Source organism: Oryctolagus cuniculus, chromosome 16 (assembly GCF_964237555.1).
Source record: "Oryctolagus cuniculus chromosome 16, mOryCun1.1, whole genome shotgun sequence".
NCBI lineage: Eukaryota > Metazoa > Chordata > Mammalia > Lagomorpha > Leporidae > Oryctolagus > Oryctolagus cuniculus.
In genome coordinates, this window is record NC_091447.1 from 61318540 (window position 1) to 61335002 (window position 16463).

The window sequence follows — 16463 nt, forward strand, 5'->3', positions numbered from 1 at the left end:
TCGCAGCCATTTGGGGAGTGGACCAGCAGATGGAAGACCTTTCTCTCTGGCTGTAACTGTGCCTCTAAAATAAATAAAATAAATCTTAAAAAAAATACTAAACAACAGATAATTTTATTCATATGCAAATTTGATTTGAATATTAAATTAACTCTTAGACTGAATGGAAAATTTTTTTTTTACTTTTTTTTTTTATCTTTTATTTAATGAATATAAATTTCCAAAGTACGACTCATGGGTTACAATGGCTTTCCCCCCCATACCGTCCCTCCCACCCACAACCCTCCCCTTTCCCACTCCCTCTCCCCTTCCATTCACATCAAGATTCATTTTCGATTATCTTAATATACAGAAGATCAGCTTAGTATACCTTAAGTAAGGATTTCAACAGTTTGCTCCCACACAGAAACATAAAGTGAAAAATAATAGATGATTTTTTTTTAAATGATGATGAAATCAGATCAGACCTATTGTCATGTTTAATCCCAGTGAGAGTCAAGTTGGGAATTGATAATTTCTTTTTTTTTTTCTTTTTTTTTTTTTTTACAGAAGATCAGTTTAGTGTACATTAAGTAAAGATTTCAATCGTTTGCACCCCCATAGAAACACAAAGTGAAATATACTGTTTGAGTACTCGTTATAGCATTAAGCCTCAGTGTACAGCACATTAAGGACAGAGATCCTACATGAGGAGTAAGTGCACAGTGACTCCTGTTGTTGACTTTACAAATTGACACTCCTGTTTATGGCATCAGTAATCTCCCTATGCACCAGTCATGAGTTTCCAAGGCTATGGAAGCCCCTTGAGTTCTCCGACTCTTATCTTGTTTAGACAAGGTCATAGTCAAAGTGGAGGTTCTCTCCTCCCTTCAGAGAAAGGCACCTCCCTCTTTGAAGACCTGTTCTTTCCACTAGGACTGAATGGAAAATTAAAAGGGAGGTTATTTTGTGTATTAAGGGAAGTGGTAATGAAGAACCATGGTGACTGAAGCCACACACCTGAATTCAGATAAATAATCACCAATGTTAGCTTAATTCCATGTAGAACAGTAACTCTGGCTGTATTTAAATAGTTCTCTCTTTAATGGAGGACTATGTCAGGAAAGAATGCAAAATATAAAAATGGTTTTCTGTTACTTAAGAATAATCACACCCTGAACATTATCATTACCTGAAGATATACACTGGGGAGAGAGGTGTTACAATTTAAGAAATCTGAGATTTCTCATAAGGTACTGTAATCTCTGGAATATTTATGTGAAATGTTCCCATTTTATGTACTTTTTTTCTAAAAACAGGTACATTAATATTGCAAAGTGTTGTATTTATAACAATGATCATAATGTGGGGAAAATAGTATATTGCCATGTACATGGTATCGTTCAGTGAAGCAATATTTAACTATACTCTAATAATATGACACCTACACATTGTTATACTCCACATATTAATTTCCGCAAATAAGGGAAAATGTGATATTTGACCTCCTGGTCTGGATTATATCACCTAGCATAATGATCTCCAATTACATCCACTTTTTGCAAATGTCAGGATTTCATTCTTGTATGGCTGAGTAATATTCCATCGTCTATATACATTTTCTTTACACAGTCAGCCGGTGATGGACATCTAGGTTGAGTCTACATCTTTGCTTTGGTGAACTGGGCTGCTATAAACCTGGAAGTGCAGGTATCTCTTTTTTAAAAAAGATTTATTTATTTATTTATTTGAAAGTCAAAATTACACAGAGAGAAAATGAGAGGCAGAGAGAAAGGGAGAGAGAGAGAGGTCTTCCATCAACTGGTTCACTCCCCAATTGGCTGCAGTGGCCAGAACACTGATCTGAAACAAGGAGCCGGGAGCTTCTTCCAGGTCTCCCATGTGGGTGTAGGGGCCCAAGCATTTGGGCCATCTTCCACTGCTTTCCCAGGCCATAGCAGAGAGCTGGATCGAAAGTGGAGCAGCTGGGACTCAAACTGGCCCCCAATATGGGATGCCAGCACCGCAGGCGGCAGCTCCACCTGCTATGCCACAGCGCTGACCCCACAGGTATCTCTTTCATGGACTGATTTCACTTCCTTTGGATGTATTCCCAGAAGTGGGAATGCTGAGTTGTAAGGTAAATCAATGTTTAGTTTATGGAGGAATCTGCACAGTTTTCCATAATGGTTACACTGATTTGCATTCCCATTGACAGTATAGTAGGGTATCCTTTTCTCCACAACCTCATTTGGTCATTCAAAACACATTCTGGGTAACAGCCATTCCAATGAGTGAGATGACACCCCAGTGTGGTTTTTTACCTGGCTCTACAGAGTTTATTGGGTTTACAAGTGGATGAAGTCACATGTGCACAAAATGGTTCTCACACTATCCCAAAGCAGAGTAGGGACTGAGGGCTGGGGATCCATTATTAGCTTTTGGGGGAGCTCTGAGGTGAGGGGCAGCCAACCCCCCAGTCCAGAGGGATTGGGAGGAGAGGCAGCCCACCTGGTTTTGGTCACAAAACTCAGAGGTTGGCACTCAGGCCAGGGCAGACAGAGGGACAAAAGAGCAGGAGCCCCAGAACACCCCTGCCCATGGAGCCCAGGGACTCCCTCACCAGAGCACTCACAACATGACTGGTCCAGACCTAGACTGAGGGGCTGGCACAAAGGGAGGGCAGCAAAGCAGAAGGGAGGGGAGACACTGCTATTTCTGGCTGATTTTGAAATAGGGTGTATGGTAGGGGTCGTGTTTCAGACTTCTGCATGTGGAAATGCAATTTTCCCACCACCATTTGTTAGAGAGACTGTGCTTTCTCCAGGGATTTGTCAAGGGTTAGCTGGTTGTAGGGCTTATTTCTGGGATTTTTATTCTGTGATATTGGTCTATATGTCTATTTCTATGCCAGTACCATGCTGTTTTTTCTCAAAATAGCCCCACGGAATTTCTTTTACAAAGGGGAACCAAAAGACTCCCAAGACTACTGAAATTTAATAAGAGAATTTGGCAAAGTTGCAGGATAGAAAAAGAAATTAATAGCACTCTGGGGGCACTGTTTCATGTCCTAGCTCTTATGCTTCTGATCCAGCTTCCTGCTAATGGGCTGGGAAAGGCAGCAGAAAATGGCCCGCATGCTTATACCCTTGCCATCCATGTGGGAAACCGGGATGAAGCTCCTGGCATTGTGGTTGCTTGGTGAGTGAACCAGTGGATGGAAGATCTCTGTCTGTCTCTCCCTCTCTCTCTGTAACTCTGCCTTTCAAATAAAATAAATAAATCTTTAAAAAAAACTAATAGGATTCTTATACACTAACAAGGATTTGACTGAAAAAGAGCTAAAAATCAGTATATACAAAATACTGTGAATTCCTTGGAAAAATTTAATGAAGGATGTGAAAGATCTCTACAATTAAAATTATAGAACATTGATGAAAGAAATAGAAGACACAAAAGATGGAAATATCTTTCGCGTTTATGGGATGAAAGAATAACATTTTGTAAGATTTATTTTACTTATTTGAAAGACAGAGTTACAGAGAGAGAGAGATACAGAGAGAGAGGTCTTCCATCCACAGGTTCACTCCCCAGATGGCCGCAATAGCCAGAGCTGCACCAATCCGAAGCCAGGAGCCAGGAGCTTTCTCCAGGTCTCCCACGTGGGTACAGGGGCTCAAGGACTTGGGCCATATTCTACTGCTCTCCCAGGCCATAGCAGAGAGCTGGATCAGAAGAGGAGCAGCCAGGACTAGAACCGGTGTCCATATGGGATGCAGGCACTGCAGGCGGTGGCTTTAACCCACTGTGCCACAGCGCCAGCCCCAAGAATAACATTATCAAAATGTTCATACTACCCAAAGCTATTTACAGATTCAATGCAATCCCATCAAAAACCAAAGGGCATTCTTCACAGAACTAGAAAAAAAATTCTAAAATTCTTAAGAAAACACAAAATACCCTGAATAACCAAAGCAATCTTATGCAATCAAAACAAAGCCAGAGGGCATCATAATCCCAGATTTCAGAATCATGTCATCTGCCATCAATTATACTTTGAATTCTTCCTTTCCAATCTGTATTCCCTTGAATTCTTTTTCTTGCCTAATGGCTCTGGCTAAAACTCCAGAATTATATTAAATAAAAGTGACGAGAGTTGGCATCCTTGTCTGGTTCCGGATGTTAGTGTTGTGATATCATAATCAATCACGATATCATAAAACCATTTTGATGTCACAAACCCATCATTGTGATGTCATAAACCAAACACTGTGATGTTACAGTTGTGATGAGACAAGAAATCATTGTGATGTCATAAGCCAACAATTGTAATACAGTGTACAATGGCTTTATGACATCACAATTGTGATATCACAGTGGTTGGTTTATGACATCACAATTGTTTTGTGGCATCATAATTCATTATGACATCACAATTCTTGGTTAATGACATCACAGCGATATGTTGTGGTCTCACAATGGTATTCTATGACATCACAATTGATTATGGTATCACAATATTTGGTTTATGATATCACAATGTTTTCAATGACACAACAATGGTTTTATGACATCAGAATGAATTATATCACAGCGGTTTGTTATACATTGGTTTTTATGACATCACAATGGCTTTTCATTACTTCACAATAGATTATGACATCACCATGGGTGGTTTATCACATATATGATATTTATGATGTCACAATGGTTTCTTTCTAACATTTTAAAATTTTTATTTAATTTATACAAGTTTCAAGTATTTCATATATACATATTTAGAAACATAATGATACTTCCCACCCTACCCTCCCCCCTGCCCACTCCCCAACCCTTCTTCCCCCTCCCTCTCACATTCCCACTCTTCATTTTTACAAAGATCTACTTTCAGCTTACTTAATGATCATAAAGTTAACCCTACATTAAGTAAAAGAGTTCAACAAATAGTACAGAGGGGAAAAAAAAAAAAAAACACTTCCTCAACGGAAGTGACAAGGGTTGTAAACAATCATCAAATCTCAAAATGTCTATTTCACCACAATACATTACATTTTTTAAAGCTGTATTTATTTATTTGAAAGAGTTACACAGAGAGGGAAGGAGAGGCAGAGAGATAGAGAGGTCTTCCATCTACTGGTTCACTCCCCAGTTGGCCACAATGGCTGGAGCTGCACCAATCCCAAACCAAGGGCCAGGAGCTTCCTCCAGGTCTCCCACAAGAGTGCAGGGGCCCAAGGTCTTGGGCCATCTTCTGCTGCTTTCCCAGGCCACAGCAGAGAGCTGGATTGAAGTAGAGCAGCCAAGACTTGAAGCAGCACCCATATGGGGGGTCGGTGCTGCAGGCAACAGCTTTACCCACTACACCACAGCTCTAGCCCCCAATACACTACATTTCAGATACTATATTAGTTACCTCAGATCAGGGAAAACATGATATCTGTCTTTTTGGGACTGGCTTATTTCACTAAGTATAAATTTGCGTAAGGATTAAAAATGCATCTTAAGGGGCTGGCGCTGTGGTGTAGCAGGTAAAGCTGCTGCCTGCAGTGCCAGCATCCCATATGGGTGCCAGTTCAAGTCCAAGCTCCTCCACTTTCGACTTGGCTCTCTGCTGTGGCCTGAGAAAGCAGTGGTTAATGGCCCAAGTGCTTGGGCCCATGCACCTGTGTGGGAGACCCGGAACAAGCTCTTGGCTCCTGGCTTTGGATCAGTACAGCTCCGGCCATTGTGGCCATCTGGGGAGTGAACCAGAGGATGGAAGACCTTTCCCTCTCTCTCTCTTCTCTCCCTCTCTCTGCCTCTGCCCTTCAAATAAACAAATAAATAAGTCTTTTTAAAAAAGCATCTTGAAACATGTAGAGATGAGTATCGCAAAGAGAACCCCAGAAGTGAAATTGAGGGGGGATTTCATAAGAGATTTCAAAATAGTGTATATTTTAAAATTTCAAATGTTATTTCATCTTATTTGAGAGGTAGAGATAGACACAAAGACAAATGCAGGGAAAGATCATCTTTTTACTGGTTCACTTCCCAAGGGCAACCACCAGGCCTGGGATGGGACAAAATCAAGCTCCTGGAGCCGGTGCTGTTGCACAGCAGTATACGTAAAGCTGCCGCCTGCAGTGCTGACATACCATATGGATGCTGGTTCAAGTCGCAGCTGCTCCACTTCCGATCCAATCTCTGCTGTGGCCTGGGAAAGCAGTAGAAGATGGCCCAAGTCCTTGGGCCCCTGCACCTGTGTGGGAGACTCGGCAGAAGCTCCTGGCTCTTGGCTTCCAATTGGCTCAACTCTGGCTGTCGCAGCCATTTGAGGAGTGAACCAGTAGATAGAAGACATCTCTCTCTCTCTCTCTCTCTCTCTCTCTCTCTCTCTCTCCCTCCCTCCCTCCCTCCCTCCCTCTTTGCCTCTACCTCTCTGTAGCTCTGCCTTTCAAATAAATTATAAATTAATCTCTTTTTTTTTTTGACACACAGAGTGGACAGTGAGAGAGAGAGAGAGACAGAGAGAAAGGTCTTCCTTTGCCATTGGTTCACCCTCCAATGGCCGCCATGGCCGGCGCACCACGCTGATCCGATAGCAGGAGCCAGGTGCTTCTCCTGGTCTCCCATGGGGTGCAGGGCCCAAGGACTTGGGCCATCCTCCACTGCACTCCCTGGCCACAGCAGAGAGCTGGCCTGGAAGAGGGGCAACCAGGACAGAATCCGGCGCCCCAACCAGGGCTAGAACCCGGTGTGCCGGCGCCGCAAGGTGGAGGAGTAGCCTAGTGAGCTGCGGCGCCGGCCTTATAAATGAATCTTTAAAAAAAAAACAAGCACCTAGACTCGATCTGGGAACCTAGGAAGTCCCATATGGAAGGTAGGCGTCCGAAGTGGCCTCTTCCCTAGTGTGCCAAAAACACTCGCCCTGGTTTTGTAGACCTGATAAATAAGCTAAAGAAGTGGTTATGGATGTAACAAGCACAGCATCAAAGATTTCCATCAAAGATGAAATGGCCAGCAAAATAAAAAATACCTAAGAACTTAGGGTAAAATCAAGTGGCATTTTAATCTACTGGCAAAACTATGATCTGTTTGGTATGAATGAACAGCCACTTTTAAAAGTCCATCTATACTACACCATGCTTCAAACTAAAGCATGAGTAGATTTAAAAAATCAGTAAAAGGAATTAACAAAACGAAAGTCAAGAAAACAAAGATAGGCTGGACCATATGAGAGAGTTAGGAGACCTGAAAAAATGGCTTTGCATTTCTCCTGAAACCGTGCCCTGATTTCTCCAACGTCTGAGCTTTAGGGCACTTATTGCCACAACCTGTAATGTCACCAAAGCTGCCTTTGGTGCCTGCATCTGGTATATTCCTACAGGACCCAGAGAGATGTAGCTGAACACACCGATCAATAAGGAAACCTAGAGAGGGGACTTCCCAGGAGTTCATTCCGTTTTTTTTTTTTTTTTTAAGATTTATTTATTTATTTATTTGAAAGTCAGAGAGAGAGAGAGAGAGAGAGAGAGATCTTCCATCTGATGGTTCACTCCCCAATTGGTCGCAACGACCGGAGCTGTGCCGATCCGAAGCCAGGAGCCAGGAGCTTCTCTGGTTCTCCCACACCGGGTCAGGGCCCAAGCACTTGGGCCATCTTCTACTGCTTTCCCAGGCCATAGCAAAGAGCTGGATTAGAAGTGGAGCAGCCGGGTCTCGAACCGGTGCTCATGTGGGATGCTGGCACCGCAGGCCAGGGTATTAACCCGCTGTGCCACAGCGACAGCCCCAGGAGTTCATTCTTAACGCGCTCTAAAGACTCCTTAGGTTCCACGCCACAAAAACAGGCCTGGTCCTGTACAGGCACTTTCCTTCCCACAACGGCCCCACGCTGACCCACGCAATCCTTCAGAACTGGAGATGCGGCCCCGCACAGGTGCACTCAGCACCCCAGCCACCGGGCGTCTGCACGCATGCGCCGTGACGCTGCCGCGCCAGGCGCGCCTGCGCACTTGTGTTCAGCGGCGTTGCTTGGCTGCCATTGCTGTGGGGACGTTGTAGGTCGGAGGCTGGGTTGCTGGTCTTCAGGACCAGCCGTGGCCTTTCAGAGGCGGTGAAGACGGGCGGGTGTCTCTGTTAGAGCAACAAATAGGATTAACTCACAACCCGATCCCCAGCGTGAGGGGCTGGGTGAGGGGAGGCTGGGACGGAAGTGACAAATGAAGTCTATACCGCAATTTTTTAAAAATGTATTTATTTATTTATTTGAAAGGCACAGTAACAGAGGGAGAGACAGAGAGACAGAGGTCTTCCATCCACTGGTTCACTCCCCAGATGGCCACAACGGCCAGAGCTGTGCCACTCTGAAGCCAAGAGCCAGGAGCTTCTTCCGGGTCTCCCAGGCAGGTGCAGGGGCCCAAGGACTTGGGCCATCTTCTACTGCTTTCCCAGGCCATAGCAGAGAGCTGGATCAGAAGTGGAGCAGCTGGGACTAGAACCAGCGCCCATATGGGGGGCCGGCACTGCAGGCCAGGGCGTTAACCCGCTGCGCCACAGCACCAGCCCCAATATACAGAGTTTTAATTATGAGACTTCAGTGGGAAGATGGCAGTGTGTTTGTGAATAACCAAACTGCCTTTTCTCAAAAAGTGGGTTTTGGGAGTTGTGCGTGAGTTTATCATGTGTTGAAAGTAAGGCAGTACACAGAGACTTGTTCTTCTGGCCATGAAAATGTGCTGTTCATGTCTACACATTAATTTGGTATTGACTGAAAACACAAATGCATATAACTTACTAGAAAACACAGAAACAAATGTGTAAGGATCTAGGAGTTGATGCTGGTTAAGCTTCATATTAATAGGAAAAGATAATTTTTTTACAGGCAGAGTGGACAGTGAGAGAGAGGGAGAGACAGAGAGAAAGGTCTTCCTTTTGCCGTTGGTTCACCCTCCAATGGCTGCCGCGGCCGGCGCGCTGCAGCCAGCACACCACTCCACTTCTGATCCAGCTTTCTGCTGTAGCCTTGGAAAGTAGAAGATGACCCAAGTTCTTGGGGCCCTGCACCCGCGTGGGAGACCTGGAGGAACCTCCTGGCTAAACACAATCAAGGCGATGTATAACAACCTATACCCAGCATCATATAGAATAGGGAAAAGTTGGAAGCTTTTCCACTAAGATCTGGTACCAGACAGGGATGCCCAATTGTACCACTACTATTCAATATAGTTCTGGACATTTTAGCCAGAGTCATTAGGCAAGAAAAAGAAATCAAAGAAATAATAAATTCAAAGGGAGGAAGTCAAATTACCCGTTTGCAGATTGATATGACTCTATGCATAGGGAAACCAAAAGGCTGCACTAAGAGACTATCAGAACTCATAAGAGGAGGTAAAATTGCAGGATGTAAAATCAACACACAAAAAGCAATATATTTATCCAAGGAAGTGGAAGATCTCTACAATGAAAAATACAAAACATTAAGGAAAGAAATAGAAGACACCAAAAAAAATGGAAAAAAATCTTCCATATTTGTAGATCGGCAGAATTAATATAATCAAAATATCCCTACTACCCAAAGCAATTAATAGGTTCAATGCAAGCCCAGTCAAAATACCACCCACATTGCTACCAGAGTGCCTGTTTGCGTCTGCTCCACTCTATTCCACCTTCTACTAATGCAGAGCCTGTGTGTTAGCAGGTGGCAGCCCGTTGGCAAGTACCTGCCAACCATATGAGAGATCTGGATTGGATTCCCAGCTCCCAGCATCCGCTTGCACAAACCCCAGACATTACCCCTTTCTCAATGGCCTCGCCCCTGCCCTGTATCCATCGTGAACCCCAACTGGGGCCACTAGATAGTCCACTAATGGGCAGGAAGCCGTGTTTCTCCTGGCCCCTCAGAGTCAGCCCCCTACTGCTGGGCTAACAGAAGGCACGTAGCCAGCGGGAATCTTGACCTCATCCCCATGGTCTGTGGATTACCAAGCCCTGCCCCTTCCTTAGCTGCCATATTCTCTTCTCTGGAGACCAACGTAACAGTTGTCATCCTGTGAGAAATGACCCTGGTGTATTTTCATAACCAACTTAGCTTAGCCTTAGTGCAGCCATGATACTATGCATCAGCAGAATACAGGATAAAGCATTGCAAAAGTCCCAAAGTAGGTCACCTGCTAAGCTTGCTTTGCAAACTGTGCACCGCTTGTTATCCGTGTCACTTTCGGCAGTTCTGTAATCTGTAACCACCGGGTGCCAGTTACATGGTGCCCTGGCATCTCAGTTCCTGGAGCCTTGATGATGCCCTGTGCTGCTGGATGTGCCCACCCACCCCCATTACATTTTCCTCACCCTGCCTTGGGCAGCAGGTAGGATTTAGGTTCTACCTTCCAAGGAGAAACTGGGGGAAGGGACTTCAGCATAGTGAGGGGCGGGGTTTGGTAAAAGGATCTTAGCTTCTGAGGGAGGTGCCTGCTTCCACCTGCTGGTCACTGCTCTTGCGACCAGATTATCAATAAACACATCACTTTCACGCTTCTGAGTCTACCCTTTGGAGGATAGGTGTTCTCAGGTGGGTTTATCTCCCGCAACCCGGGTGCTCATCTGGGGTCTCTGTGTACACGTGGAGTAGGAGCTCTGGGAGAGGTGAAGATTATCCCACCCTATTTCAGGCAGCCTGCTCTTCCTCGGGTGCTCTATCTCCACAGGGAAGCCGTAAACAAGCCCAAGACTGACTGGAGACAGAGCAGAGTGACACCAGGAAAAACAAAAACAGGCACTCCCATCCACCAGAGAACTCCATATATGGGCCAAGGTAGGAAAATTCAGAGTTTATTAAGCTCTGCCTTGGTGGTAGGGCATTTTGATGGGTCAAATGTGTGCAGCTGGGACATGGCCAGGAGCAAAGTGCAAATCTCAGGCTGTGAGAGGGACCTCCAAAGAGGAGGGCAAGTGCACTGGGGGACGTCGGTCACAGGGACCTGCACACGAGGGAGTGTGCTAGACACCCACATTAGGGCGGACTGAGTGTGCCTACCTGAAAATGGGAAACACAAATTCTAGATCTAGGGAAGAGAGCAATTAGGGAGCTCTCTGCAACACTACCCTGGAAAGTTCTTTGGGGAGTCCAGAGACAAAGAAATCCTACAGTTTCATTTGGCCAAAGTTGGGGTCCCGGGAAGATACCCATGGACTATGCCTTAGCCTCTGCATCATGTCTGCATGCATCTAGGAGTTGTGCTTTTGTGCCTGTGTCGTGGTTACATGCATGCTTGTGTGCTTCTGTGTGAAGCCTGTGTTCCATGTGGCCAAAACCTCTCATCCTAAAGCCTTAGGTGTTCTGGCCTAAATCCTCAGATGAGGATTGGCTATGGCAGGCTGTGATTTTGGCTGTACATGATAGAGCCTCATCTTCCCGGGAGGAGAGAGATAATTCTCTTTGCTGGATGAAAAGCCTAAGTCCCGTTCTATTGGGTCCTACTCCAACATTTTATCTAAAAGAGGAGAAAGAAGACTCCAAGATTAAGTCCTGGGATCCCTTATCATGTGTGCTTCCTCCTTATATGGCTCCAGACAGAGCCTGAGATGAACAACAGATACGAGAAGAGGAGCCTAGAGAATGTGGAGATGCTGAGCCCACAGCACCTCCAGAGTCATATCCGAAATTGTGAAAATTACCACAATGTGAAGCTCCCCCACTCCACCTAAGCAGATGGCATCTAAAGTGTATTCACCTCAGGAAGTCCCAGTACGACAGGGATAAACTGGCTTTGTCAATGCTGCTCTTACAAGTACTGAAGTCAAAAACTTCCAGAAAGAAACGAGGCCACTGCTGGAAGACCCCCTTGGTCTGGCCAATCAATTGGACCTGTTCTTGGAACCACGTCAGCGTACCTGGGTTAAAGGGGTGTCCATAATGAACACGCTGTTCACAGGAGAGGAAGGGGGAATGACCAGAAGGACTATGGCCACTTGGGAAAGAGAACACCTCCCTGGACGAGGAGTCTCTTCAGCTGAGGACAAGCTCCCAGTGGATCCCCAGTGGAATAATAACTCCCCACATGACAGAGCATTATCTAAGTCAATTAGTGATCAAGGGAATTAGGAAATCAACACCGAGGTCACAAAATGTCTCAAAGGCATTTGAAGTTCAACAAAGAGAAAACCTCCTCTACCTTCTTACAGATTTAAAGATAAAGTGAGGGGGCTGGGGCTGTGGCACAGCAGGTTAACGCCCTGGCCTGAAGCACCGACATCCCATATGGGCGCCAGTATGAGACCTGGCTGCTCCACTCCCGATCCAGCTCTCTGCTGTGGCCTGGGAAAGTGGTGGAAGATGGCCCAAGTCCTTGGGCCCCTGCACCTGAGTGGGAGACCCAGAAGAAGCTCCTGGCTCCTGGCTTTGGATCGGCTCAGCTTTGGCCATTGCAGCCAATTAGGGAGTGAACCATTGGAGGGAAGACCTCTCTCTCTCTCTCTCTCTCTCTCTCTCTCTCTCCCCGCCCCGTGTGTGTGTGTGTATGTGTGTGTGTGTGTGTAACTCTGACTTTCAAATAACTAAAGAAATTTAAAAAAAGATAAAATGTGATGCTGTCACTGTTTTATAGTGAGCTAAGCCTCCACCTAGCGTGCCAGCATGCCATATGGGTGCCAATTCGTGTCCTGGCTGCCTCTCTTCTGATCCAGCTCCCTGCTGATGGCCTGGGAAAGCAGTGGAAGATGCCCCAAGTCCTTGAGCCCCTGCAGCCATGTGGGAGACCCAGAAGAAGCTCCTGACTCCTGGCTTCAGATCAGCCCAGCTTCAGCCATTGCAGCCATTTAGGAAGTAAACCAGCAGATGGAAGATCTCTCTCTCTCTCTCTCTCTCTCTCTCTCTCTGTCTCTCCCTCTCTCTGTCTGTAACTCTACCTCTCAAATAAGTAAATAAATCTTTAAAAAAAAAAGATAAAATGAGAAAATGCTCTGAGAGTCAGCTGGGACAAGGGTTGTTAAAGGCAAGTTTGTAACTAAAAGCTGGCCATATAAGGATATTAAGAGAAGCTCTAAAGGTCTTTGTGAGAAGAGAGGAGAAAGGAAAGCAAAAGGCAAAAATTATGATACCCAGAGTGAAAAAGGCAGTGGACAAGAGGTTAAATATAAAGGCCCCCTTCTGGGGAATGAGAGGCCACCAGGGCCAGCAAACCACAGAGAGGGAAGAAGCAGCTCCTAGAACTCGTGGGCATACTCCTAGAGCTGCCAGATGGTACCATTGTGGGAAGCCAGGACATTTCAAAAAAACGATGTGGAGTTAGAAAAAGAAAGATAATTCTCCTCTAACCTTCGATGAGGCCTGGGCATGTCAAGGCTTCCTCTTTGCCAGTTCCCACCAGGAACCCTTGATAAATCCAGAATTGGAACCTGAAGAGGAGGGTTCAGTATGCCTCATGGGTTCCAAGGCAGCCTGTTGCTCACTTGCCAGCCAAAGGGCACAAAATTATCCAAAGAAAAGTTAACACTGACTGGGGTAGAGGGGGAAGGATTTCAGGTCCCAGTGTTGGGGGGGATGGAAGTTAAGTTAGGGTTGGGACAAACAGAGGGATCCTTCTGAAATGTTCCAGAAATAGGAACTAACCTCCTAGGTTATCAAATTAGGACTGGGACTCCTAGTGGATAATAGCTAAGAGTCCCAGTGAGTTTCCTTAGAGAAAAAGAAGAAAAGCATATTGACCCCTCAGTATGGAAAAAAGAGGAAAATAGAAGAGGGCTAAAAATTAAGCCTCTAAAAGTGAAACCTAAGCAGCCTGGGGAAATAGTTCATAACAGGCAATATCCTATTTCCAACAAAGGAAGAAAGGAACTACAGCCTATAATAGAGTCTTATTAAGTATGGACTGCTAGAACCCTGTGTGTCCCTGGGAACACTCCAGTTCTTCCAGTAAAGAGGTCCTTTGGGTCTTACAGACTAGTGCAGGACTTACGGGCTGTCAGGCAAACTGTACAGTTATCAGTACAGGCTGCTAACAAAAACAGGTGTTGAGCTTATGCAGCCAGCCTGATCCAGCTGGAACCGGGTGTATGCTGGCTCTGTACAAAGATAAGGAAGCTTGGGGAAGTGAGAACTGTGAGAGCGTTGTCATTTGCTCTTTCTCTCTCCATAGGCTAGATGAATTACTCTTCCTGCCTCTCCAGGAAGGGGCCAGAATCAATCAACCTGGAGGAGAACTCTCAACCTGCACCCAGATCTGAAATGTCTCTGGTGAGTCTAATAGCAACAAGCATTCAGCCTTCAGCATCCCACAGGCCGGCACCTGGTGGTCGTGTGGAGGAAAAAAGCCGCATGACGGGTTGCCATCAGGTTGGACAGGAGCTTGTGCCCCGGTGCAATTAGCAATCCCCTTCATCCTGGCATTTCAGTAGGACATATTGGGTAAAGCCGCTGCCTGCAATGCCAGCATCCTGTATGGGCGCTGGTTCAAGACCCGGCTGCTCTGCTTCCAACCCAGCTCCCTGCTAATGCTCCTGGGGAAGCAGTGGAAGATTGCCCAAGTGCTTGGAGCCCTGCACCCATGTGGGAGATTTGAAGAAGCTCCTGGCTCCTGGCTTCAGCCTGGCCCAGTCCTGACTGTTACAGCAATTTGGGAAGTGAACCAGAAGATGGAAAATCTCTCTCTCGCTCTCATTCTGTCTGTGTAACTCTGACTTTCAAATAAATCAATCTATAAAAAAAAACCTATCCCACACTGGCGATTGATCACATGTATATCTAGACTCAGTAGGAGTCCCCAGAGGGGTCCCTATTTGGCTCAACACCAAATAGCAGTGGAGTTTGAATCTTCTCTCTTCTGATGGACAACCGTTAATAAAAATGTTGACTGGACTAATTATATTTACTAGAATAAAATATGTTATACCTTTGATGCCCTGGAAGGAGTAGCCATACTTAGTGCCACCGGCAGGATGACTTGGGAAATGTGTGTGTGACACTGAGAGGACTGTGTTGTACTTTTATTCCTAATGACACTACAATCTGATGGGGGTCAGGCAGGTGGGTGGGCCAGAGTAACAAGCTGGAAGCCACACCTCCCCCACCCGTAATCTTATCCACACACCTGCCAATCAAATGACCCCTTCCTCAGGATGTACCTCCCCTTACCCAGCACATGGGGTGGTATCACGTGGCCACTTCCCTTTCTAAGCTCATAAGAAGCCCGGTAAAGGAACCACGTCCCACTGCCCTCTCCACGGGGATCCACAGTGAGCAGGGTATGGGGAGTTCTCTGTGCTCCTTCCCTGGCCCACTCCCCCTGAACAGTGTCTGCGTGTGCATGTGTGTGTGTGTTCCTCACTTGGTAAGTATACTGTATCACTTTTCCTGTTATGCTTGTGCCTGTCCTTAGACTGCTTCTCTGAGTAAGAAGCAAGAGCCTGGAATAAGAAGTTAGGTCCAACCTAGCCCACAACAGATCCATTACTAGAGCCTTACACGGTTAAAGTCCCTGCGTAATGAATTAGCTCAAAATTCTGGAATTAATTATTTTTACAGGATGGTAAGAGGAGGACTTCGTTGGAAAAAATGGAAGGGAACGGCAGCCTCAGTTCTACTGCTGTGGCAGGGGTCCTACCCACCATGGATGCTGTATTATCCCTGTGTCAGAGGACTTGCCCAAAGACTGATAGACACGGCAATTAATAAACAAATGCCACTCACATTTCAACAGAGAACAGTGTAACACGGTTACAAACAGATGTAAATTATGAGGGAAAAATCCAAAAACTCTTAGGCCAGTTTAATGCCATAATGTAAAATAAAAACACCACCAAACTGTATAAATAGGAGGGATTTGTGAGAAATCACCCTGGTGTACTTTCATAAAAGGCTTAACTTAACCTTAGTCCAGTCATGATAGTAGGTCTCAGTAGCAGGTAGGACAGAAGGTTGCAAAACCCCAAAGTAAATCCAAATGCTGAGCCTGCTTTGCAAACCATGAACTTGTTATCTTTGTAACCTTCAACAACTGTCACCTGTAGCCACCAGAGGCTCTCCTTTCTAAGGTCCTGGAAGTCTTGATGATACCAAAATGTAACTCTCCCCCTCCCCCATCCTAAATCCGCCCAGAACTCATCCCTGCTACCCTACCCTGTAGGCTCTGTGTCGGGTTTACATGGTCCCTCCCAAGTTTCTCCAGCAGTGAGGAACTGGGGAATGGCATCCCTGCACGGCAGGGATAAAGGGAGCTGATCTCTGAGGGTGGTGCCAGCTTCCACTTGCTGGCCACAATTCTCAAGACCAGGAAGCAATAAACACCTCGCTTTCTGCTTCCTTCGTGTGTCTGAGTTCATCCTTTGGGGCTGGTGGTCTGAGGTGGGGTTACTTCCCACAGTGAGACACTGGGGGCTTGTGGGTTCCAGTGAGCAACCTAAGTCCTGCCCCACAAGCCACTGTCCCAGGAAAAAACTGCTGAATGCTCACCACCAGCTCTGGGAAGGTGGGGGTGATGCTGACTCTCTGTGCGACTGTCACAGGGGCAGTT